Source organism: Rhinatrema bivittatum, chromosome 19 (genome assembly GCF_901001135.1).
Source record: "Rhinatrema bivittatum chromosome 19, aRhiBiv1.1, whole genome shotgun sequence".
Classification (NCBI taxonomy): domain Eukaryota; kingdom Metazoa; phylum Chordata; class Amphibia; order Gymnophiona; family Rhinatrematidae; genus Rhinatrema; species Rhinatrema bivittatum.
Genome location: NC_042633.1, coordinates 36,276,006 through 36,302,745, shown reverse-complemented (window position 1 = coordinate 36,302,745; position 26,740 = coordinate 36,276,006). Strand labels below are relative to the sequence as shown.

General features: G+C 48.7%; 2 long non-coding RNA genes across 3 annotated transcripts; one reads left to right on the top strand and one right to left on the bottom strand.

Annotated features, from left to right (window-relative positions):
- Nucleotides 1–13,460: 13,460 nt before the first annotated feature.
- LOC115080874 lies at nt 13,461–14,297 on the top strand. Its single transcript, XR_003853695.1, has 2 exons — nt 13,461–13,774; nt 13,925–14,297. It is a non-coding gene; the product is annotated as an uncharacterized LOC115080874 (long non-coding RNA).
- A 2,712-nt stretch (nt 14,298–17,009) lies between these two features.
- On the bottom strand, nt 17,010–19,639 carry LOC115080873. 2 transcript variants are annotated; one of them, XR_003853694.1, is made up of 2 exons: nt 19,551–19,639; nt 17,010–17,382 (listed from the first exon to the last, which is right to left on the bottom strand). It is a non-coding gene; the product is annotated as an uncharacterized LOC115080873 (long non-coding RNA). The 2 variants fall into 2 exon arrangements; XR_003853693.1 differs by lacking the exon at nt 19,551–19,639 and adding an exon at nt 17,533–17,714.
- Nucleotides 19,640–26,740: the final 7,101 nt, after the last annotated feature.

Below are 26,740 nucleotides of genomic sequence, written 5' to 3'. Positions count from 1 at the left end.
ATATTTCCCACCTGAATCCCCTTCCCATCCCCTGTATCATAGTCCCAACAAAGAGCGGCAGTCTCTTGAATATGGCTGCCGATGTGTAGTATGGTATTATTAACTGGAGAGTTAATGAAAACACCTCTCTGTAAAGGATAATTAGTCCATACTGTAAGGTTAAATGGTACAGGATGCATCAGTAGTTCTCTGCAGGCATGGGTTGGCATGTGTGTGCAGAATCAACAGTCTGTTCGATTCAACAGGTGTGAAAAGTTCTGTGCATCGAGGATGTACATGTTGTCCTGTCAGAGTCCTTGTTCTGAAATCGCCATAGCTGGAGAAATAAGGCAAAGGAGGGGGGTGCAGAACACAATTGTTAATGAGTTGGCATTCAGGCAAGAAAAGGCGGCTAATAAGTTCTCTGGAGTTCTCTCAAGGCGTTGCTATTCTAAGAGTTGTGCAGATTGGTCAGATAGGGCCTTGATCTGTCCCCAGGTTATGTGGTGCTGCTTTTTGCAAGGAGTCCGGTCTCTGTCCTTCTGAGGGCGGTGGAGGCTCAGGGAGAAGTTGGTGATCGGGTCCTGTAGACCTGGACACCTTTCCATCTCTCCACAGCTTGATACCTGTGGAAGCAAGCAGAGAAACATATCCTCGTCCCTATGTTATGGGAACGGGACCGTACCAGACATTAAATATTCTATACCAGTGATGGTTAACCTATGACATGCATGTCAGAGGTGACACGCCAAGATGTGTTTGCTGACATGCGCAGCATTTCATGGAGTATCGGGATTTTTTTTTTTTTGGCTGTGCCGAGTCTTTTTCCTGCTGTGCCGATCCTTTATTTTTTTTTTTTTTTAGCGGCTGCGCCGACCCCTTTAAAATTAGTTTAGTATCTCCCCCCCATGCCCCTGGGTGCAGAGAGGCTCATGCGGCACAACGACAGGCAGATAGGGATCGCATTTAAACGCGCTGATGCCCCTCCTCCCTGTGCGGCCCGGAAGTAAATGTTGCCGGAGCCGCGTGGGCAGGAAGGAGAGAAGCATCAGCACGCGCAGAAGAGGAGCAGCACTTGAGCTTACGGGCCGCCGCAAATCCCACCCAAGTCGCAGCAGCCTGAGAAGAGGAAGAAGCCCGGTAGCAGGGCTGCTGCAGAGCCCATCCTGCGGCGACCTGCGAAGAGGTGGCCCAGAGGTGAGAGAGGCTGAGAGTCTGTAGAGGGTGTGTGCGTGTATGAGACGAGTTGAGAGATTGTGTTTGAGAGTGAATGTTTGCAAAGACAGCATGTGCTTGAGCAAGACAGCATATGGGAGTGAGAGAGAGCCTGTGTGTGAGAAAGTCAGACCGCATGTGCCAGTGAGAGACTGTATGTGTGAGAGAGAGAAATGCATGTGAGAATGAGAACCTGACTGTGTTTGAGGGAAGAAGATGGAGAGAAAAGAAACAGAAAAACACAATATAAAAGGAATTGGCAAAAAAAAAAAAAAAAGAGAGGGAAGGTGGAAAAAAAAAGCCTGTGACCAATCAATTAGAAAACTAAGATCAGACAGCAAAGGTTAAAAAAATTATATATATTTTAGTGATTGGCACATGTAATCTTTGGGAATGTGCAAGAATAGTAACATCCCCAATAGTCATGTGGCAGCAGTGACAGTGGCAGCAGAGGAATGAGAGAGGTTCTGAAGTTGCTGGCAAAAGAGAGGGGGGTCTACCTTTAGTGTGTGCATATGAATGAATGGGACTCTGCCTGGGGGTGTATGTGTGTGAATGCATAGGTGCCTGCCTGGGGGTCTGTGTGTGAGAATGAATTGGTGCCTGCCTGGAGGATGGAGCGGGAGTGATGTGAAAATGAATGGGAGTCTGCCTGGGTGTGTGTGTATGTGAGGGAGCCAGTGAGTGTGAGAGCATGAGTGTATGAGAAAATCCAGGGGAGTAAGAGTTTGTGTGGGAGGGGGGAGAGTGTTTGTTTTAATTGAAGATTTAGCTGATGAAATTCAGCAACAAAAAGTCACTAAGCAGGCAAGGTAAAGAATTATTTGTTTTTGCTTTATTAATAAATACAGTACATATTAAAATTATAACTTGTTAGAGCTTCAAATATCACAATTATGGATTTTTCTAGAAGTGACACACCACCCGAGTTATGCTCGGTTTTTTTTTTATGAATTTTGACACACTGAGCTCAAAAGGTTGGCCATCACTGTTCTATACAAAACTGATGGCTGTGAGTGACTAACCCTAGTCCCATAATGATTACCCATGGCTGTGGTCTTATTTGAATTTGATATGTTTAGATGATTTAAAGTAAACAATACTTTGTTCAGCCAGTCCTTCCTAGGGGGAAGTCCAGGGGCATTCCCTCCTTTTTGTTTTTGTCTTGTCAAGAGCTCTTAAGGATATGGTTGGCTCTCTCCACAATGGCTTGCCCTGTGGTGTTGTAGGGGATGCCAAATAAGTATTTAATGTTCAATTGACAAAATTCATGCAAAGGAATGGCTGCAGTAAATAGAGCCATTATCAGTTTTCAGAACAGAGGGTAACCCCATTATCAAGAAAGTTTTTATGCAGTGATCAATTTTCATTCAGTAAAATAGCACACATGTAAATCAATCATGTAAAGGAAAAGTCAATTGTAGTAGGCTGAATCACAAATGGCAAGTATATTAGACATTACATTAAACATATGTTACACAAGACTGACATTCATTTATCCTGCAAATATTCATTTACACAAAACTGACACATATTCATTCATCCTGCAAATGTTCATTCATAGTCTTCTTGGCATCAAGATAAACAGATAAGATTTTTAACTCATATTATGTGTTATCAAAAAGGTATCAAAAACAAAATTAGATCAAGGATCAAAAATCAAAAGTCAAAAGGTGTTAGAAAAATGTTAAAATAAACTGCAAAGTGTTCATCTTCACATCTCTCATGGCAGGAAGGCTGTCAGTCTGGAAAATATTAAAAACTGGCATACAGCAAAACATTTACTAAGGTAATGATTAAAGTGAAATTCTTACTTTAACCTTGGATAAATCAATTCTATTATTCAATTTAGATTTGCAAGAAAAGGCTTGGGAGGGATTGCTTTAGATGTAGCAACCTCTGTCAGTAAAAATTTTAAGGTTCAGAATTCTGTATAAAATTTGTGAAAAAGAAAATAAAACTGAAGTTTCCTTAAGACATGAGGACCGCAGATCTGAAAAATAAAAACTAGTATACAACAGAATTATTAAAATAATATAACTTGTAGAATAGCATAGCGCCTCCTAGTGGAGACACCATCATTACTTTATAGATTGCAATTATTGTTCCAGGTTGCAATCAATAATACTCTGAGCTTACTTTCAATGTGGAATATCAGAATACAATTTCTTCTTATAATTATTAGAATAGGAAATTAAACACGCTGTTCAGTGATCTCAGTTCAGTATTAAAGAAGTTTGAAAGTATTAAAAAGATTAAAGACAGAGTGAGAGGAAGGGCTAGTGTAGTAATGCATTGAAGGTTGAGGGAAAAGATTTGGATCAGCAGGAGATCTGATCTGTCTCGTGCCCCCCTTTGAAAGCTGCAACGCACAGTTGCAGCAGATAATTCAGGAATTGAGAGGTATAGAAACTAGGGAGAGAAACTGCAGTACTAAGTCCAGTTTTTTCTTTTCAAAAGTTATCCCCCCCCCCCCCAAGTGGCTACCAAGAGTTAACAGAAAGACAGGATAAGAGGGGGAGGAGCAGTGTTTCTCAAAAGAAAAGAAACAGAGCAGAGAACTTCATTCAATGAATTAATCCTTCAGTCAATAGGAACTGAAAGACAGCTTTGTTTAACAGAGACAATGACTGGCAAGGACTTGCTGATCTCTTGCAAACAGATTTTCTCTTTGTCCTATAGGGAGAATTACAAGTTTTGTGCACTGGCAATTCAAGCAATTGCTATAAACTTAAATCTCAGAGAAATGGAGTCATTTTAAGTGTGAGCCAAATTAACTTTGCAAAAGGGAAAGTTTCACTGTAATACTGCTCAAGTTTCAGTACAGTTATAACATAAGGCTCTGCAATCACTTTGTGTGGGGGAAATGCTCTCAAAGTATGCAGATTTTCTGTAACTGAATATCAAAGACCAAGAGAAACCACTCCTTAGTCTGCCCTGTCTGCTCCAGCACCAGGTGTAGTCTGGTTTGTAACAGGTCATTGTACTGTCTCATTAAATCATTTCTTTCATATTGATATTTTCTTTGCTTGTAACGCAGGAGTGCAGCTGCCTGGCCCAAGGACTTATACGCTAATTTCTTTGAAGACCTGGGGGCACAGCCACTGTCCATGGCACTCCGGGCGGCACTCAACTCTATTGCTGCCACACCTAGTTCTTTAATCCTTTTTGTAATGGGAGAGGCTTGAATCCCTTCCAATAATTCCTCCTTTGTGAGATTTTCATTCACTTGCTCTAGGTGAAATCCCATGCTGACGCGGCACACAAATTGTTACCGGGAGCAGCGGTTTGAGATGGTAATTTACCTGGACAAATTGGTGATGCAGAATCAATGACTGTCTCAGGCAATGGCAAATGGGGGTACAGGGAGTTGGTGGGGGAAGGGCTTGCGGGCAAGGTGGAGGGAGGCTAGCTTCTCTGATTTCAGCGTCCCTAGTCTCCAGGGGCCTTCTCTGAGGTGGACGCAGAGGAAGCCACAGGAGCCATGGTAGGGGATGGTGCCTTGTGAGTGTGTGTCCCCAGATGCTCTATTTCATATTCTGTCCCCCCTAGTTCATTGGTCTTTTCTGTAATGGGAAAGGCTTGAAGTCTTTCTAATTCGTTTTCTGTAAGGTTTTCTTTTTGCTGTTTGAGGAAATTCTGTGCACAGGCCAGGTTGTGGCTTAATTGTGCTCAAGTGTTTTATTTAATAATAACTGAGTGCATTGTATTGAAAAACAAAAAACCCACAAAAAAGTAGCCAGAAGCTAGAAATAAGCTAGGAGCAGTATATGCCAAAGTAAAAAAGTTGAATAGTTCAGCTCAGTTACTCACCTTGGAAAGGTGTTGAGGTAGTGTGATTAGGGAACAACATTTGTTAATCAAGGGAGCTGTGAGTCACTCAGGCTGACTAACTAAAGTTAGACTGTTTGTAATTCCCAACCCTCCCTCCCACCCCAAGCTCATCCCTTAATTTATAGGCAGGTGCCACTTGCACAAAAAAACCCATCAACAAAAACTTTGAGAATTCGATCAGACCCCAGTAGGCCACTACCAGACAGTGAATTCACTAATACATTTAAAGGAACTTAGACACATTCCTACTCCCATAGCAACCTAAAACTCAAGTAGGAACTGATCAAAATTGAGATGAAGGCAGCAGTCCAGCAGCAAGAGGGGGGCTTCCCAGTCTTTTGCATAGAGTGTCACATGTATGATTTTTTACCCACCGGTGAGAAGTTGTACATGTGCATGTGATGCAAAGAGCTCCTGGCTCTCAGAGAACGAGTCCGATCTCTGGAGCCTAGAGTGGCAGACCTGGAGGAGCTGAGGGAGACAGAGGTATATAGATGAGACCTTCAGGGACATAGTAGTCCAGTCCCAACTTCAGACTGGCAGCCCTGGTGCTGCCTTGGAGGAAGAAGGTCTCAATGGGAGAGCACCAACCAGGTGTAGCAGGAAAGGATCCTGTAGCAAGGACCTGCTCTCTAGGTGATGCATTGTCCTTTCGCACTGAGGATATCTCCCCAAGGCCTACTGCCCAGGAGGGAAGGGTTAGGTCGGCCGTCATAGTTGGTGATTCGATTAGGAATGTAGATAGCTGGGTGGCGGGTGGGCGTGAGGATCGCCTGGTATCATGCCTACCTGGTGCGAAGGTGGCGGACCTCACGCGTCACCTAGATAGGATTTTAGACAGTGTTGGGGAGGAGCCGGCTGTCGTGGTACACGTGGGCACCAACGACATAGGAAAATGTGGGAGGGAGGTTCTGGAAGCCAAATTTAGGCTCTTAGGTAGAAAGATTAAATCCAGAACCTCCAGGGTAGCATTCTCTGAAATGCTCCTTGTTCCACGCGCAGGTCACCAGAGGCAGGCAGAGCTCCGGAGTCTCAATGCGTGAATGAGACGATGGTGCAAGGAAGAGGGATTCAGTTTTGTTAGGAACTGGGGAACCTTTTGGGGAAGGGGGGAGTCTCTTCCGAAGGGATGGGCTCCACCTTAACCAGGGTGGAACCAGACTGCTGGCGCTAACCTTTAAAAAGGAGATAGAGCAGCTTTTAAACTAGAACAAAGGGGAAAGCCGACAGTCGCTCAGCAGCGCATGATTCGGAGAGATGTATCTTTAAAGGATACTAATGATGCAATAGAATTAGGGCATCCCGACAGTGAGGTTCCAATAATTAGAAAAGTAGTCCAAGTGCCTGTAACTAAAAACTCACCTGAGCTAAAAAATTCTAACTTATCCCTATCAATTAAAAAGCAGAATAAAAATACAAACAAAAAACAAACTTTGAAATGTTTGTATGCTAATGCCAGAAGTCTAAGTAGTAAGATGGGAGAATTAGAATGTATAGTAGTAAATGACAGACTTAATTGGCATCTCAGAGACATGGTGGAAAGAGGATAACCAATGGGACAGTGCTATACCGGGGTACAAATTATATCGCAATGACAGAGAGGAGCAGTCGGGAGGAGGTGTGGCGCTTTATGTCCGGGATGGCATAGAGTCCAACAGGATAACCATCCTGCATGAGACTAAATACAAAATTGAATCTTTATGGGTAGAAATCCCTTGTGTATCAGGGAAGACTACAGTGATAGGGGTATACTACCGTCCACCTGGTCAAGATGGTGAGATGGACAGTGAAATGCTAAGAGAAATTAGGGAAGCTAACCAAATTGGTAGTGCAGTAATAATGGGAGACTTCAATTACCCCAATATAGACTGGGTAAATGTATCATCGGGTCACGCTAGAGAGATAATGTTCCTGGATGGAATAAATGATAGCTTTATGGAGCAATTGGTTCAGGAACCGACGAGAGAGGGAGCAATTTTAGATCTAATTCTCAGTGGAGCACAGGACTTGGTGAGAGAGGTAATGGTGGTGGGGCCGCTTGGCAATAGTGATCATATGATCAAATTTGATTTAATGACTGGAAGAGGAACAGTGTGCAAATCCAAGACTCTCGTGCTAAACTTTCAAAAGGGAAACTTTGATAAAATGAGAAAAATTGTTAGAAAAAAAAACTGAAAGGAGCAGCTACAAAAGTAAAAAATGTCCAAGAGGCGTGGTCATTGTTAAAAAAATACCATTCTAGAAGCACAGTCCAGATGTATTCCACACATTAAGAAAGGTGGAAAGAAGGCAAAACGATTACCGGCATGGTTAAAAGGGGAGGTGAAAGAAGCTATTTTAGCCAAAAGATCTTCATTCAAAAATTGGAAGAAGGATCCAACAGAAGAAAATAGGATAAAGCATAAACATTGGCAAGTTAAATGTAAGACATTGATAAGACAGGCTAAGAGAGAATTTGAAAAGAAGTTGGCTGTAGAGGCAAAAACTCACAGTAAAAACTTTTTTAAATATATCCGAAGCAGAAAGCCTGTGAGGGAGTCAGTTGGACCGTTAGATGATCGAGGGGTTAAAGGGGCACTTAGAGAAGATAAGGCCATCGCGGAAAGATTAAATGATTTCTTTGCTTCGGTGTTTACTGAAGAGGATGTTGGGGAGGTACCCGTAATGGAGAAGGTTTTCATGGGTAATGATTCAGATGGACTGAATCAAATCACGGTGAACCTAGAAGATGTGGTAGGCCTGATTGACAAACTGAAGAGTAGTAAATCACCTGGACCGGATGGTATACACCCCAGAGTTCTGAAGGAACTAAAAAATGACATTTCAGACCTATTAGTAAAAATTTGTAACTTATTAAAATCATCCATTGTACCTGAAGACTGGAGGATAGCAAATGTAACCCCAATATTTAAAAAGGGCTCCAGGGGCGATCCGGGAAACTACAGACCGGTTAGCCTGACTTCAATGCCAGGAAAAATAGTGGAAAGTGTTCTAAACATCAAAATCACAGAACATATAGAAAGACATGGTTTAATGGAACAAAGTCAGCATGGCTTTACCCAGGGCAAGTCTTGCCTCACAAATCTGCTTCACTTTTTTGAAGGAGTTAATAAACATGTGGATAAAGGTGAACCGGTAGATATAGTATACTTGGATTTTCAGAAGGCGTTTGACAAAGTTCCTCATGAGAGGCTTCTAGGAAAAGTAAAAAGTCATGGGATAGGTGGCGATGTCCTTTCGTGGATTGCAAACTGGCTAAAAGACAGGAAACAGAGAGTAGGATTAAATGGGCAATTTTCTCAGTGGAAGGGAGTGGACAGTGGAGTGCCTCAGGGATCTGTATTGGGACCCTTACTGTTCAATATATTTATAAATGATCTGGAAAGAATACGACGAGTGAGGTAATCAAATTTGCAGATGACACAAAATTGTTCAGAGTAGTTAAATCACAAGCAGATTGTGATAAATTGCAGGAAGACCTTGTGAGACTGGAAAATTGGGCATCCAAATGGCAGATGAAATTTAATGTGGATAAGTGCAAGGTGATGCATATAGGGAAAAATAACCCATGCTATAATTACACGATGTTGGGTTCCATATTAGGTGCTACAACCCAAGAAAGAGATCTAGGTGTCATAGTGGATAACACGTTGAAATAGTCGGTTCAGTGTGCTGCGGCAGTCAAAAAAGCAAACAGAATGTTGGGAATTATTAGAAAAGGAATGATGAATAAAACGGAAAATGTGCCTCTGTATCGCACCTTGAATACTGTGTACAATTCTGGTCGCCGCATCTCAAAAAAGATATAATTGCGATGGAGAAGGTACAGAGAAGGGCAACCAAAATGATAAGGGGAATGGAACAGCTCCCCTATGAGGAAAGACTAAAGAGGTTAGGACTTTTCAGCTTGGAGAAGAGACGACTGAGGGGGGATATGATAGAGGTGTTTAAAATCATGAGAGGTCTAGAACGGGGTAGATGTGAATCGGTTATTTACTCTTTCGGATAGTAGAAAGACTAGGGGACACTCCATGAAGTTAGCATGGGGCACATTTAAAACTAATTGGAGAAAGTTCTTTTTTACTCAACGCACAATTAAACTCTGGAATTTGTTGCCAGAGAATGTGGTTCGTGCAGTTAGTATAGCTGTGTTTAAAAAGGATTGGATAAGTTCTTGGAGGAGAAGTCCATTACCTGCTATTAAGTTCACTTAGAGAATAGCCACTGCCATTAGCAATGGTTACATGGAATAGACTTAGTTTTTTGGGTACTTGCCAGGTTCTTATGGCCTGGATTGGCCACTGTTGGAAACAGGATGCTGGGCTTGATGGACCCTTGGTCTGACCCAGTATGGCATTTTCTTATGTTCTATAGAAGGCGTGGAGGTGTGAATGTGTTGTGCCATGGGTGTAGGTATGGGGAGCTGAGGATACAAAGAATTTGCTGTCTCTGAGGGAGTATGTGCATAAGATGGGGGAAGGGTATGTTGATTGAGTGTACTGATGCTGTCTGCTTCTAAGAGCACATGGTTTGGAAATGCTGGCTTGAGACTTTTTTTCCCTATGTGTTCTATGGCCTCTGTACATTTTTACCATATTAATAATTGCTTTATGGGGGCCCTTGAGGCCGTATGAAGACTGTTGCCTATTAAAATCCAGTCCTGGATATTCAGAGTTCCAGCCTGTGAATACCAGGGGCAGCGGCAAGCTATTTCACTTATCAATTCTTCTAAGTCCCCTATTTTAATTTTTGCTATTTTTCCTCTGGTGATGAAATAATGATTCTTGATTATTTTCTGCAGCTCTCTAGCATGAAGCCTTTGCTGTACAGTCAAATCACTTGCCATGCTCACGAATGTGGGGAACAAACTTGCTGACAAATACTTAAAAAATACTAAAAAGTACTTTAAAAATACTTACGATTGCGAAGGCAAGTCTGCTGTATGGTGCGCACCTAAGCTATGTCCAGCCAGATGAGCAGGGACTATCACGGCGCGGGTCACCAGATATTGAATTTGGAGGAAAAGAAGGCACATCAGGCAGGTTTCATGGCAGGCAGGAAAAAGACTGAGCAGTCCCAAGGGTCCTCTTTTTATTGCACATTCATACAAAGGCAGATGATGTGTCATCACACGATTGGCTCCTTTCCACATAGCAACAGACGTGTCTCTACACTATTGGCTTGGCTCAGGGGGTGTGTACGGATCATTTCATTGGCTGCTGAATTCTATACTTCCTGTCTTTGTCCTGCCCCTGACTAGGAGCAACTAGCTTTTCTTTCAGGCAATCAGGGTTAATTATAAGCCAGAGAAATACATTACAGTCAGGTATCCTCTCCTAAGCAGAGAGGCTTAAGCACAAGTGATGCTTTGTTCAATGCAAAGGTCAGGGAGAAGGGAAGTTAGTGTTAAACCCTGAAATGGTTTGCTGGCAAAGCTCATAATTCCCACACCAACGATTCAGTACAGAGAAGTGGGGGAGAGACAGAGGACAAGGAAGACCGAGGGGAGCGTCCAGAGTTCCCATCCCCGTTTGATAACCTGTCTGGATTTCTTGAGACAACCCAGGAGGAACAAATTGAAAAGAGAGGTGATTTGCTGGTGAAGATTTTGTTACCTGCTGAAAGGGATATGGTTTTAAAGAGTTTTTCTACAATAGGAACAAGCCTTACCTTGGAGGGAAAATATGGATATATCTGGACATTATTAGATCAATGCAATTGTGTAGGAAAAACTTTCTGTCTCTGTGCACTAGAGCTCGCCAGTTAGGTGCGAAAATAATGATAAAGTTTCCTTGTAAATGTATACTTAATATAGAAAATAATAGATATGTATTCATGGAGCCAGAGCAACTTGAACATTTCCTGAATTCAAGGAGTGAATTAGGGGCTGTTCCACCTAACAATACCGGTATTAATTGATTAAAACTAATAAAAAGAAAATTTAAAAAAATAAAATAATCATTCTAACACACACAGTTTCCATTGTCATCTGTGCAAACAAACATTAAAAGTGGATAGATTATGGGTTTCTAGCAGGGACTGTTGGCTCAGAAGCTCCCCCGGAGCCCATGTCTATCTCTCGCCAGCACAGACCGTCCAGCACTGCCCTGGGAAAGGAAGCCCCCAGGACAGATTTTGGCTTCCCCACTTGCGATATTTACCGCTCACCCTCTCTCTTTCTCACTCACATTGCATCGCTCATTTATTTATTTAACCGATTTAGAGAAGTGGGAATCCTAGCACTCTCCGCGGCGGGGGAATAATGTAAGGGCTGGGGATATTGTTCTGTACTTTGTATTGGCTGTTGATTGGTGCTGATTGAATTAGGATGGATACAGGCGTTGTGCACTTGCTGTTTTCCTAATTAAAAAAAATAAAAAATTATTGTAATAAAAATCACATCGAAGTGTATAAAACAGAGGCTGAATGTGAACTGTGAGACCTGTGGTTTATAAGTGGTGCCCTCTGAGCTCTGAGCCACCGTTGGATCTTGGGAGGCTGTGGTGCACTTGGTAAAGATATCTCTTCGGAGGTGGTTGGGGGCGGTGTTTCTACTCCTTGAAATGTCAAATATAAGTTCCGAAAAGGACTCGGTGTGAAAGCCTCGCTGACCCAAGGGTTGGGAGCCGGGTTAGTATCATTGAGGTTGTGGGTTCGAAGCCCCACCAACTCCGTAACATTGAGGTTGTGGGTTCGAAGCCCCACCAGCTCAGTAACGTGGAGGTTGTGGGTTCGAAGCCCCACCAGCTCCGTAACACCGTGGGTTGTAGCATCCTCTCCGCGACAGAGGATGTTACTGAGCCTCTGTCGCGGAGAGGATGCTGCACCAGCTCAGTAACCTTGAAGCCCCACCAGCTCCATAACACCATGGGTTGTAGCATCCTCTCCAGTCAAAAAGAGGTAGTTTTGGTGAAATTTGGGCCATTTTTCGTAGTAAAAAGTAGTAAAACCCCCAGTCTGCTGGTGGCTCTTTCTTGTTATTAATTAAGGCTCTTTCGCATTAGAGGTATTCACCGGAATATGCTTGGAACCCAGGTCTAACTGACCCCCCCCCTCCGCCCCATCCACCCGCACCCACTTCCCTACACTGGCCCCCACCTAGCTTCTGGCTAAGCTAGACTCGAACCCGCGCCCTCCTATATTCGAGTAAATCCCTGTAACGGAGCCATCGGACAGAGCTGCTGAGCCACCAGTCAGCTGGGTACAGACTCTCCCGGGGATTAACCCCTTATCTTTTAGGAGGTGGGTGGGGGAGGCGTTTTTAGTCCCTGAAAAGGTCAAATATAAGTTCCGAAAAGTACTTGGTGTGAAAGCCTCGCTGACCCGAAGGTTGGGAGCCGGGTTAGTAACGTTGAGACTGTGGGTTCGAAACCCCACCAGCTCAGTAAGACCATGGATTGTACCATCCTCTCCGCGACAGAGGATGTTACTGATCACAAGGACCAGAAAGGGGTAGTTTTGGTGAAATTTGGGCCATTTTTCCTAGTAGAAAGTAGTAAAATCCCCTGCTGCTGGTGGCTCTTTCTTGTTATTATTTAATTAAGGCTCTTTCTCCTTAGAGGTTTCACCGGAATATGCTTGGAACACAGGTCTAACTGACCCCCTCCTCCCCATCCACCCGCACCACTTCCCTACACTGGCCCCCACCTAGCTTCTGGCTAAGCTAGACTCACTCCCGGCTTTTTACCCCTTATTCTTCTCCTAGCACAGGACTCCAGCCCTTCACAGCAGGCTCTGCACTCTCCAGGCAGCCGGGGACAGAGGCTCCGGGATTTTACCCCTCTTTCCACGACTCCCTTGTATTACACCCTCCGGTGATTAACAGCTCCTCGCCCGCAATCACAAGAATGAAATGTTCTCTCTTAAAATAAAAGAATCTTTCTAACGCACACAGTGCGCGGTGAAACCTCCTCCCCTATGCAAACAAACATTAGATTACGGGTTTCCAGCAGGGGCTGTTAGACACGGGCTCCGGGGGAGCTTCTGAGCCATCTCTTGCCAGCACAGACCGTCCAGCAGTGCCCCGGGAAAGGAAGCCCCCAGGACAGATTTTGGCTTCCCCGTGTGCGATATTTACCGCTCACCCTCTCTCACACACACATCGCATCCCTCATTCATTCATTCATTTATTTATTTATTTAACCAACCGATTTCTGGTTCCATACAAACCCCTCACTCGCAATCAGACCGTGAACACGGAGCAGTGAGAGCAGGCTGGCGGGAAGAGCCGCTTAAACCCCGGAGACGTTTGCAGGACTTGCAAGCTTAAAGCCTGGGGAGGGGGAGGCCGTAAAGCGCCTGGGACAGAACCCGCGCTTCCCCGCAGCCTAAGCCCCCATTGCTCCTTCCGTGCTGAGCGGCTTTTCCCGGCAGGGTGGCCGCTGCTCGCTTTCGGAGCGCACGGCCGAGCTCTCGGTCACCTACCGGAATCTACAGCTCCACCATGGTTGTGAGGTCGAGACAGGCAGGGTGGGAGCCTAATCACAAGAGAGAGCTCTGCTGCAGCCCCGCCCCTTCCTGCTGATGCGATTGGACGGAAGGGGGAGGAGGCGGGGCACAGCACAGCCCGGTCCCGGCCGTTCTTTCGCAGCGAGCAGGAGATTCAGAGAAGCCCAGAGAGGAATCCAGGCCCAGGGTTGAAGGTGCGGAGAGGGAGGGAGGGACCGGGTCCCAGGATCTCACCCTCTGTCCGGCCGCGAGCTGCAAAGAGCTCTACAGAGAGAGCGATCGCGGCCCGGGGGAGAAGGTAGGGAGAGGCGCGGGGGGACGTGTGCGATGCTGTTGTGTGGGGATCGCTCCCTTATGCAGAGCCCTTCAGCAGCTCATAAAGACTCTGAGGAGCTCTGCTTTCCTATGGGAATCTAACTTTTTGCTTTTTAATGCGGCGATCGAGGAGGCTCCTGCACAGGTCAAGCAGTTCATGTCTCAGGTTCTGAAGGCTGCGAGATGTCCGGTTCCGGCCGAATGGAAGAAGATCGCCGGTCCAGCAATGTCACAGGCCTGCAGCCGTCCGGATGAGATGCACAGGGGATGGAGCAGGTCAGGGCAATACGGAGAAACGGGCTGGATCCTTTACAGATATAGGGAAGCCCTAGGAGACGTGGAAATTCGAGCATTGTCCGGGGCGGGGGAATAATGTAAGGGCTGGGGATATTGTTCTGTACTTTGTATTGGCTGTTGATTGGTGCTGATTGAATTACGATGGATACAGGCGTTGTGCACTTGCTGTTTTCCTGATTAAAAAAAATAAAAAATTATTGTAATAAAAATCGCATCGAAGTGTATAAAAGAGAGGCTGAATGTGAACTGAGACCTGTGGTTTATAAGTGGTGCCCTCTGCGCTCTGAGCCACCGGTCGATCTTGGGAGGCTGTGGTGCTCTTGGTAAAGATATCTTTTCGGAGGTGGTTGGGGGGGACGGTGTTTCTACTCCTTGAAATGTCAAATATAAGTTCCGAAAAGCACTTGATGTGAAAGCCTCGCTGACCCAAGGGTTGGGTGCCGGGTTAGTATCATTGAGGTTGTGGGTTCGAAGCCCCACCAGCTCCTTAACACCGTGGGTTGCAGCATCCTCTCCACGACAGAGGATGTTACTGATCACAAGGACTAGAAAGGGGTAGTTTTGGTGAAATTTGGGCCATTTTTCCTAGTAAAAAGTAGTAAAACCCCCAGTCTGCTGGTGGCTCTTTCTTGTTATTAATTAAGGCTCTTTCTCATTAGAGCTGCTGGGCCACCAGTCAGCTGGGTACAAACAATCCCGGGTTTTTACCCCTTATTCTTCTCCTAGCACAGGACGCCAGCCTAAGGACCAGCCCTTCACAGCAGGCTCTGCACTCTCCAGGCAGCCGGGGACAGAGGCTCCGGGGTTTTACCCCTCTTTCCACCACTCTCTTGTATTACACCATGTAGTGATTAAAAGCTCCTCGCCCGCAATCACAAGAATGAAGTGTTCTCTTTTAAAATAAAAGAATCTTTCTAACGCACACAGTGCACGTTGAAACCTGCTCCCCTATGCAAACAAACATTGAAAGTGGATAGATTATGGGTTTCTAGCAGGGGCTGTTAGACACGGGCTCCGGGGATGCCTCTGAGCCATCTCTTGCCAGCACAGACCGTCCAGCACTGCCCTGGGAAAGGAAGCCCCCAGGACAGATTTTGGCTTTCCCGTGTGCGATATTTACCGCTCATCCTCTCTCACACACATCGCATCCCTCGGTCATTCATTAATTTATTTATTTACCCGATTTCTGGTTCCATGCAAACCCCTCAGTCGCAATAACACCGTGAACATGGAGCAGTGAGAGCAGAAGAGCCGCTTAAACCCGGGGACCTTTGCACGGTTTGCAAGCTTAAAGCCTGGGGAGGGGGAGGCCGTAAAGCGCAGCTCTTGCCTGGGCCAGAACCCGCGCTTCCCCGCAGCCTTAGCCCCCATTGCTCCTTCGGTGCTAAGCGGCTTTTCCCGGCAGGGCGGACGCTGCCCGCTCTCGGAGCGCACGGCCGAGCTCTCGGTCACCGACCGGAAGCTACAGCTCCGCCATGGTTGTGAGGGCGAGACAGGCAGGGTGGGAGGCTAATCACAGGAGAGCTCTGCTGCAGCCCCGCCCCTTCCTGCTGCTGCGATGGGACGGCAGGGGGAGGAGGCGGGGCACAGCACAGCCCGGTCCCGGCCGTTCCTTCCCAGCGAACCCGAGGCGGATCCAGGCCCAGAGGAGAAAGTGGGGAGAGGCGCGGACACAGGGGACGTGGAGGGAGGGACAGGGTCTCAGGATCTCACCCTCTGTCCGGCCGCGAACTGCAAAGAGCCCTACAGAGAGAGAGATCGCGGCCCAGGTGAGAAGGTAGGGGGAGGCGCGGAGAGAGGGGACGTGGAGGAAGAGACCGGGTCCTAGGATCTCACTCTCACTCCAGTCAGGAGCTGCCGGGGGCTGGGAAGCTGCTCTGTAGGATGCACTTTCCTCGCTTAGGTCTCTTAGCAGCTTGGAAGTTAGCGGGGTTTAAACCAAAACACAGAATGTACTGCAGTGACCCCCTCCTCACTCTCTGCCCAGGTCTGTTCCACCTTCATGCCCCGATCCCAGTCTCCATCCCTCTCCCCCCCCCCCCCCCCCCCCCCCCTTATAATCCCCTGCTCTACTCGGCAGTGCTGGACGGTCTGTGCTGGCAAGAGATGGCTCAGAAGCTCCCACGGAGCCCTTGTCTAACAGCCCCTGCTAGAAACCCGTAATCTAATGTTTGTTTGCATAGGAGAGGAGGTTTCACCGCGCACTGTGTGCGTTAGAAAGATTCTTTTATTTTAAAAGAGAACACTTCATTCTTGTGATTGCGGGCGAGGAGCTTTTAATCACTACATGGTGTAATACAAGAGAGTGGTGGAAAGAGGGGTAAAACCCCGGAGCCTCTGTCCCCGGCTGCCTGGAGAGTGCAGAGCCTGCTGTGAAGGGCTGGTCCTTAGGCTGGCGTCCTGTGCTAGGAGAAGAATAAGGGGTAAACACCCGGGATTGTTTGTACCCAGCTGACTGGTGGCCCAGCAGCTCTAATGAGAAAGAGCCTTAATTAATAACAAGAAAGAGCCACCAGCAGACTGGGGGTTTTACTACTTTTTACTAGGAAAAATGGCCCAAATTTCACCAAAACTACCCCTTTCTAGTCCTTGTGATCAGTAATATCCTCTGTCGCGGAGAGGATGCTGCAACCCACGGTGTTAAGGAGCTGGTGGGGCTTCGAACCCACAACCTCAATGATACTAACCCGGCACCCAACCCTTGGGTCAGCGAGGCTTTCACATCAAGTGCTTTTCGGAACTTATATTTGACATTTCAAGGAGTAGAAACACGGTCCCCCCAACCACCTCCGAAAAGATATCTTTACCAAGAGCACCACAGCCTCCCAAGATCGACCGGTGGCTCAGAGCTCAGAGAGCACCACTTATAAACCACAGGTCTCAGTTCACATTCAGCCTCTCTTTTATACACTTCGATGCGATTTTTATTACAATAATTTTTTATTTTTTTTAATCAGGAAAACAGCAAGTGCACAACGCCTGTATCCATCGTAATTCAATCAGCACCAATCAACAGCCAATACAAAGTACAGAACAATATCCCCAGCCCTTACATTATTATCCCGCCCCGGACAATGCTCGAATTTCCACGTCTCCTAGGGCTTCCCTATATCTGTAAAGGATCCAGCCCGTTTCTCCGTATTGCCCTGACCTGCTCCATCCCCTGTGCATCTCATCCGGACGGCTGCAGGCCTGTGACATTGCTGGACCGGCGATCTTCTTCCATTCGGCCGGAACCGGACATCTCGCAGCCTTCAGAACCTGAGACATGAACTGCTTGACCTGTGCAGGAGCCTCCTCGATCGCCGCATTAAAAAGCAAAAAGTTAGATTCCCATAGGAAAGCAGAGCTCCTCAGAGTCTTTATGAGCTGCTGAATGGCTCTGCATAAGGGAGCGATCCCCACACAGCAGCATCGCACACGTCCCCCCGCGCCTCTCCCTACCTTCTCCCCTGGGCCTGGATTCCTCTCTGGGCTTCTCTGAATCTCCTGCTCGTTGCGAAGGAACGGCCGGGACCGGGCTGTGCTGTGCCCCGCCTCCTCCCCCTGCCGTCCATTCGCAGCAGCAGGAAGGGGCGGGGCTGCAGCAGAGCTCTCTCTTGTGATTAGGCTCCGACCCTGCTTGTCTCGACCTCACAACCATGGTGGAGCTGTAGCTTCCGGTCGGTGACCGAGAGCTCGGCCGTGCGCTCCGAGAGCGGGCAGCGTCCGCCCTGCCGGGAAAAGCCGCTCAGCACCGAAGGAGCAATGGGGGCTAAGGCTGTGGGGAAGCGCGGGTTCTGTCCCAGGCGCTTTACGGCCTCCCCAGGCTTTAAGCTTGCAAGTCCTGCAAACGTATCCGGGGTTTAAGCGGCTCTTCTGCTCTCACTGCTCCGTGTTCACGGTCTGATTGTGACTGAGGGGTTTGCATAGAACCAGAAATTGGTTAAATAAATAAATTAATGAATGACCGAGGGATGCGATGTGTGTGTGAGAGCGGGTGAGCGGTAAATATCGCACACGGGGAAGCCAAAATCTGTCCTGGGGGCTTCCTTTCCCAGGGCAGAGCTGGACGGTCTGTGCTGGCAAGAGATGGCTCAGAAGCTCCCCCGGAGCCCGTGTCTAACAGCCCCTGCTAGAAACCCGTAATCTTATGTTTGTTTGCATAGGGGAGGAGGTTTCACCGCGCACTGTGTGCGTTAGAAAGATTCTTTTAATTTAAGAGAGAACATTTCATTCTTGTGATTGCGGGCGAGGAGCTGTTAATCACCGGAGGGTGTAATACAAGATTGTCGTGGAAAGAGTGGTAAAACCCCGGAGCCTCTGTCCCCTGCTGCCTAGAGAGTGCAGAGCCTGCTGTGAAGGGCTGGAGTCCTGTGCTAGGAGAAGAATAAGGGGTAAAAACCCGGGAGTGAGTCTAGCTTAGCCAGAAGCTAGGTGGGGGCCAGTGTAGGTGAGTGGTGCGGGTGGATGGGGAGGAGGGGGTCAGTTAGACCTGTGTTCCAAGCATATTCCGGTGAATACCTCTAATGAGAAAGAGCCTTAATTAATAACAAGAAAAAGCCACCAGCAGCTGGGGGTTTTACTACTATTTACTAGGAAAAATGGCCCAAATTTCACCAAAACTACCCCTTTGTAGTCCGTGTGATCAGTAACATCCTCTGTCGCGGAGAGGATGCTGCAACCCACGGCATTACGGAGCTGGTGGGGCTTCGAACCCACAACCTCAATGATACTAACCCGGCACCCAACCCTTGCGTCAGCGAGGCTTTCACACCAAGTACTTTTCGGAACTTATATTTGACATTTGAAGGAGTAGAACCACCGTCCCCCCAACCACCTCCGAAAAGATATCTTTACCAACAGCACCACAGCCTCCCAAGATCGACCGGTGGCTCAGAGCTCAGAGAGCCACTTATAAACCACAGGGTTCACATTCAGCCTCTGTTTTATACACTTCGATGTGATTTTTATTACAATTTTTTTTTTTAATCAGGAAAACAGCAAGTGCACAACGCCTGTATCCATCGTAATTCAATCAGCACCAATCAACAGCCAATACAAAGTACAGAACAATATCCCCAGCCCTTACATTATTCCCCCGCCCCGGACAATGCTCGGATTTCCACGTCTCCTAGGGCTTCCCTATATCTGTAAAGGATCCAGCCCGTTTCTCCGTATTGCCCTGACCTGCTCCATCCCCTGTGCATCTCATCCGGAAGGCTGCAGGCCTGTGACATTGCCGGAGCGGCGATCTTCTTCCATTCGGCCGGAATCGAACATCTCGCAGCCTTCAGAACCTGAGACATGAACTGCTTGACCTGTGCAGGAGCCTCCTCGATTGCCGCATTAAAAAGCAAAAAGTTAGATTCCCATAGGAAAGCAGAGCTCCTCAGAGTCTTTATGAGCTGCTGAAGGGCTCTGCATAAGGGAGCGATCCCCACACAGCAGCATCGCACACGTCCCCCCGCGCCTCTCCCTACCTTCTCCCCCGGGCCGCGATCGCTCTCTCTGTAGGGCTCTTTGCAGCTCGCGGCCGGACAGAGGGTAGGATCCTGGGACCCGGTCCCTCCCTCCCTCCCTCCCTCTCCCTACCTTCTCCCCTGGGCCTGGATTCCTCTCTGGGCTTCTCTGAATCTCCTGCTCGCCGCGAAAGAACGGCCGGGACCGGGCTGTGCTGTGCCCCGCCTCCTCCCCCTTCCGTCCATTCGCAGCAGCAGGAAGGGGCGGGTCTGCAGCAGAGCTCTCTCTTGTGATTAGGCTTCGAACCTGCTTGTCTCGACCTCACAACCATGGCGGAGCTGTAGCTTCCGGTCGGTGACCGAGAGCTCGGCCGTGCGCTCCGAGAGCGGGCAGCGTCCGCCCTGCCGGGAAAAGCCGCTCAGCACCGAAGGAGCAATGGGGGCTAAGGCTGTGGGGAAGCGCGGGTTCTGTCCCAGGCATGAGCTGCGCTTTACGGCCTCACCCTCCCCAGGCTTTAAGCTTGCAAGTCCTGCAAACGTCTCCGGGGTTTAAGCGGCTCTTCTGCTCTCACTGCTCCGTGTTCACGGTCTGATTGTGACTGAGGGGTTTGCATGGAACCAGAAATTGGTTAAATAAATAAATTAATGAATGACCGAGGGATGCGATGTGTGTGTGAGAGAGGGTGAGCGGTAAAATATCGCACACGGGGAAGCCAAAATCTGTCCTGGGGGCTTCCTTTCCCAGGGCAGAGCTGGACGGTCTGTGCTGGCAAGAGATGGCTCAGAAGCTCCCCCCGAGCCCGTGTCTAACAGCCCCTGCTAGAAACCCGTAATCTTATGTTTGTTTGCATAGGGGGGAGGTTTCACCGCGCACTGTGTGCGTTAGAAAGATTCTTTTAATTTAAGAGAGAACATTTCATTCTTGTGTTTGCGGGCGAGGAGATGTTAATCACCGGAGGGTGTAATACAAGAGAGTGGTGGAAAGAGGGGTAAAACCCCGGAGCCTCTGTCCCCGGCTGCCTGGAGAGTGCAGAGCCTGCTGTGAAGGGCTGGAGTCCTGTGCTAGGAGAAGAATAAGGGGTAAAAACCCGGGAGTGAGTCTAGCTTAGCCAGAAGCTAGGTGGGGGCCAGTGTAGGGAAGCGGTGCGGGTGGATGGGGAGGAGGGGGTCAGTTAGACCTGTGTTCCAAGCATATTCCGGTGAATACCTCTAATGAGAAAGAGCCTTAATTAATAACAAGAAAGAGCCACCAGCAGCTGGGGGTTTTACTACTATTTACTAGGAAAAATGGCCCAAATTTCACCAAAACTACCCCTTTCTAGTCCTTGTGATCCGTAACACCCTCTGTTGCGGAGAGGATGTTACAATCCATGGTTTTACTGAGCTGGTGGGGTTTCGAACCCACAGTCTCAACGTTACTAACCCGGCTCCCAACCCTTGGGTCAGCGAGGCTTTCACACTAAACTCTTTTCGGAACTTATATTTGACCTTTTCAGGGACTAAAAACGCCTCCCCACCCACCTCCTAAAAGATAAGGGGTTAATCCCCGGGAGAGTCTGTACCCAGCTGACTGGTGGCTCAGCAGCTCTGTCCGATGGCTCCGTTACAGGGATTCGCTCGAATATAGGAGGGCGCGGGTTCGAGTCTAGCTTAGCCAGAAGCTAGGTGGGGGCCAGTGTAGGGAAGTGGTGCGGGTGGATGGGGAGGAGGGGGGTCAGTTAGACCTGTGTTCCAAGCATATTCCGGTGAATACCTCTAATGCGAAAGAGCCTTAATTAATAACAAGAAAGAGCCACCAGCAGACTGGGGGTTTTACTACTTTTTACTAGGAAAAATGGCCCAAATTTCACCAAAACTACCCCTTATTCTTCTCCTAGCACAGGGCTTCGAACCCACAACCTCAACGATACTAACCCGGCTCTCAACCCTTGGGTCAGCGAGGCTTTCACACCAATTGCTTTTCGGAACTTATATTTGACCTTTTCAAGGAACAGCAACGCCTCCCCCAACCACCTTCGGAAAGATAACTTTATCAGGAGCACTGCAGCTTTCCAGCATCCCCCACTGGCTCAGAGCTCAGAGAGAGACACTTATAAGTCACAAGTCCCACGGTTCAGCCTCTGTTTTATTTAAACACAATTGGAATTGTTTTTTTTTTGTTTTGTTTTTACAATAAACTTTTTTCTTTAGAAAACAGCATCATAATGCAATCAGCTAGAATCAACAGGAAATACAAAGTATAGAATATCCTCAACCATTATTTCATTACCCCTCCCGCCCTTGACAATATTAGGATTTCCACTTCCACAGGTTTGTAAAAGCATCTGGTCTGTTTTTCCTTATTGCGTGAAATTTTCTATCCTGTGCATCTCATCCGGACGGCTGCAGGCCCGCGACATTGCCGGAGCGGCGATCTTCTTCCATTCGGCCGGATCCGAGCGTCTCGCAGCCTTCAGAACCTGAGACATGAACTGCTTGACCTGTGCAGGAGCCTCCTCGATTGCCGCATTAAAAAGCAAAAAGTTAGATTCCCATAGGAAAGCAGAGCTCCTCAGAGTCTTTATGAGCTGCTGAAGGGCTCTGCATAAGGGAGCGATCCCCACACAGCAGCATCGCACACGTCCCCCCGCGCCTCTCCCTACCTTCTCCCCCGGGCCGCGATCGCTCTCTCTGTAGGGCTCTTTGCAGCTCGCGGCCGGACAGAGGGTAGGATCCTGGGACCCGGTCCCTCCCTCCCTCCCTCCCTCTCCCTACCTTCTCCCCTGGGCCTGGATTCCTCTCTGGGCTTCTCTGAATCTCCTGCTCGCCGCGAAAGAACGGCCGGGACCGGGCTGTGCTGTGCCCCGCCTCCTCCCCCTTCCGTCCATTCGCAGCAGCAGGAAGGGGCGGGTCTGCAGCAGAGCTCTCTCTTGTGATTAGGCTTCGAACCTGCTTGTCTCGACCTCACAACCATGGCGGAGCTGTAGCTTCCGGTCGGTGACCGAGAGCTCGGCCGTGCGCTCCGAGAGCGGGCAGCGTCCGCCCTGCCGGGAAAAGCCGCTCAGCACCGAAGGAGCAATGGGGGCTAAGGCTGTGGGGAAGCGCGGGTTCTGTCCCAGGCATGAGCTGCGCTTTACGGCCTCACCCTCCCCAGGCTTTAAGCTTGCAAGTCCTGCAAACGTCTCCGGGGTTTAAGCGGCTCTTCTGCTCTCACTGCTCCGTGTTCACGGTCTGATTGTGACTGAGGGGTTTGCATGGAACCAGAAATTGGTTAAATAAATAAATTAATGAATGACCGAGGGATGCGATGTGTGTGTGAGAGAGGGTGAGCGGTAAATATCGCACACGGGGAAGCCAAAATCTGTCCTGGGGGCTTCCTTTCCCAGGGCAGAGCTGGACGGTCTGTGCTGGCAAGAGATGGCTCAGAAGCTCCCCCCGAGCCCGTGTCTAACAGCCCCTGCTAGAAACCCGTAATCTTATGTTTGTTTGCATAGGGGGGAGGTTTCACCGCGCACTGTGTGCGTTAGAAAGATTCTTTTAATTTAAGAGAGAACATTTCATTCTTGTGTTTGCGGGCGAGGAGATGTTAATCACCGGAGGGTGTAATACAAGAGAGTGGTGGAAAGAGGGGTAAAACCCCGGAGCCTCTGTCCCCGGCTGCCTGGAGAGTGCAGAGCCTGCTGTGAAGGGCTGGAGTCCTGTGCTAGGAGAAGAATAAGGGGTAAAAACCCGGGAGTGAGTCTAGCTTAGCCAGAAGCTAGGTGGGGGCCAGTGTAGGGAAGCGGTGCGGGTGGATGGGGAGGAGGGGGTCAGTTAGACCTGTGTTCCAAGCATATTCCGGTGAATACCTCTAATGAGAAAGAGCCTTAATTAATAACAAGAAAGAGCCACCAGCAGCTGGGGGTTTTACTACTATTTACTAGGAAAAATGGCCCAAATTTCACCAAAACTACCCCTTTCTAGTCCTTGTGATCCGTAACACCCTCTGTTGCGGAGAGGATGTTACAATCCATGGTTTTTACTGAGCTGGTGGGGTTTCGAACCCACAGTCTCAACGTTACTAACCCGGCTCCCAACCCTTGGGTCAGCGAGGCTTTCACACTAACTCTTTTCGGAACTTATATTGACCTTTTCAGGGACTAAAAACGCCTCCCCACCCACCTCCTAAAAGATAAGGGGTTAATCCCCGGGAGAGTCTGTACCCAGCTGACTGGTGGCTCAGCAGCTCTGTCCGATGGCTCCGTTACAGGGATTCGCTCGAATATAGGAGGGCGCGGGTTCGAGTCTAGCTTAGCCAGAAGCTAGGTGGGGGCCAGTGTAGGGAAGTGGTGCGGGTGGATGGGGAGGAGGGGGGTCAGTTTAGACCTGTGTTCCAAGCATATTCCGGTGAATACCTCTAATGCGAAAGAGCCTTAATTAATAACAAGAAAGAGCCACCAGCAGACTGGGGGTTTACTACTTTTTACTAGGAAAATGGCCCAAATTTCACCAAAACTACCCCTTATTCTTCTCCTAGCACAGGGCTTCGAACCCACAACCTCAACGATACTAACCCGGCTCTCAACCCTTGGGTCAGCGAGGCTTTCACACCAATTGCTTTTCGGAACTTATATTTGACCTTTCAAGGAACAGCAACGCCTCCCCCAACCACCTTCGGAAAGATAACTTTATCAGGAGCACTGCAGCTTTCCAGCATCCCCCACTGGCTCAGAGCTCAGAGAGAGACACTTATAAGTCACAAGTCCCACGGTTCAGCCTCTGTTTATTTAAACACAATTGGAATTGTTTTTTTTTTGTTTTGTTTTTACAATAAACTTTTTTCTTTAGAAAACAGCATCATAATGCAATCAGCTAGAATCAACAGGAAATACAAAGTATAGAATATCCTCAACCATTATTTCATTACCCCTCCCGCCCTTGACAATATTAGGATTTCCACTTCCACAGGTTTGTAAAAGCATCTGGTCTGTTTTTCCTTATTGCGTGAAATTTTTCTATCCTGTGCATCTCATCCGGGACGGCTGCAGGCCCGCGACATTGCCGGAGCGGCGATCTTCTTCCATTCGGCCGGATCCGAGCGTCTCGCAGCCTTAAGAACCTGAGACATGAACTGCTTGACCTGTGCAGGAGCCTCCTCGATCGCCGCATTAAAAAGCAAAAAGTTAGATTCCCATAGGAAAGCAGAGCTCCTCAGAGTCTTTATGAGCTGCTGAAGGGCTCTGCATAAGGGAGCGATCCGCTCACAACAGCATCGCACACGTCCCCCGGTGCCTTCCTCCCCGCACCTTCTCCCCTGGGCCGCGATCTCTCTCTCTCTGTAGGGCTCTTTGCAGCTCGCGGCCGGACAGAGGGTGAGATCCTGGGACCCGGTCCCTCCTTCCACGTCCCCTCTGCCCGCGCCTCTCCCTACCTTCTCCCCCGGGCCTGGATCCGTCTCTCTGGGCTTCTCTGAATCTCCTGCTCGCTGCGAAGGAACGGCCGGGACCGGCTGTGCTGTGCCCCGCCTCCTCCACCTGCCGTCCATTCGCAGCAGCAGGAGGGGCGGGGCTGCAGCAGAGCTCTCTCTTGTGATTAGGCTCCCACCCTGCCTGTCTCGCCCTCACAACCATGGCGGAGCTGTAGCTTCCGGTCGGTGACCGAGAGCTCGGCCGTGCGCTCCGAGAGCGGGCAGCGTCCGCCCTGCCGGGAAAAGCCGCTCAGCACCGAAGGAGCAATGGGGGCTAAAGCTGGGGGGAAGCGCGGATTCTGGCCCAGGCATGAGCGGCGCTTTACGGCTTCCCCCTCCCCAGGCTTTAAGCTTGCAAACCGTGCAAAGGTCCCCGGGTTTTAAGCAGCTCTTCCCGCCAACCTGCTCTCACTGCTCCGTGTTCACGGTCTGATTGTGACAGAGGTGTTCGCATGGAACCAGATATCGGTTAAATAAACAAATGAATGAATGACCGAGGGATGCGATGTGTGTGTGAGAGAATGAGCGGTAAATATCGCACACGGGGAAGGCCTAAATCTGTCCTGGGGGCTTCCTTTCCCAGGGCAGTGCTGGGACGGTGTGTGATGGCTCAGAAGCTCCCCCGCAGCCCGGGTCTAACAGCCCCTGCTAGAAACCCATAATCTCTGCACGTTTAATGTTTGTTTGCATAGGGGAGGAGGTTTCACCGCGCACTGTGTGCGTTAGAAAGATTCTTTTATTTTAAGAGAGAGCATTTCATTCTTGTGATTGCGGGCGAGGAGCGGTTAATCACCGGAGGGTGTAATACAAGGGAGTGGTGGAAAGAGGGGTGAAACTCCGGAGCCTCTGAGAGTGCAGAGCCGGCTGTGAAGGGCTGGTCCTTAGGCTGGAGTCCTGTGCTAGGAGAAAGAATAAGGGGTAAAAACCCGGGAGAGTCTGTTACCCAGCTGACTGGTGGCTCAGCAGCTCTGTCCGATGGCTCCGTTACAGGGATTTACTCGATATAGGAGGGCGCGGGTTCGAGTCTAGCTTAGCCAGAAGCTAGGTGGGGGGCCAGTGTAGGGAAGCGGTGCGGGGTGGATGGGGCGGAGGGGGGGGGTCAGTTAGACCTGTGTTCCAAGCATATTCCGGTGAATACCTCTAATGAGAAAGAGCCTTAATTAATAACAAGAAAGAGCCACCAGCAGACTGGGGGTTTTACTACTTTTTACTAGGAAAAATGGCCCAAATTTCACCAAAACTACCTCTTTCTGACTGGAGAGGATGCTACAACCCATGGTATTACGGAGCTGGGGCTTCGGTTACTGAGCTGGTGTAGCATCCTCTCCTCGACAGAGGCTCAGTAACATCCTCTGTCGCGGAGAGGATGCTACAATCCACGGTGTTTCGGAGCTGGTGGGGCTTCGAACCCACAACCTCCACGTTACTAAGCTGGTGGGGCTTCGAACCCACAACCTCAATGTTACCGAGCTGGTGGGGCTTCGAACCCACAACCTCGCTGTTACTAACCCGGCTCCCAACCCTTGGGTCAGCGAGGCTTTCACACCAACTACTTTTCGGAACTTATATTTGACCTTTTCAAGGAACAGCAACGCCTCCCCCAACCACCTCCGGAAAGATAACTTTATCAGGAGCACAACAGCTTTCCAGCATCCCCCAGTGGCTCAGAGCTCAGAGGGAGACGCTTATAAGTCACAAGTCCCACGGTTCAGTCTCTGTTTTATTTAAACACAATTGGATTTGTTTTTTGGTTTTGTTTTTACAATTAACTTTTTTCTTTAGAAAA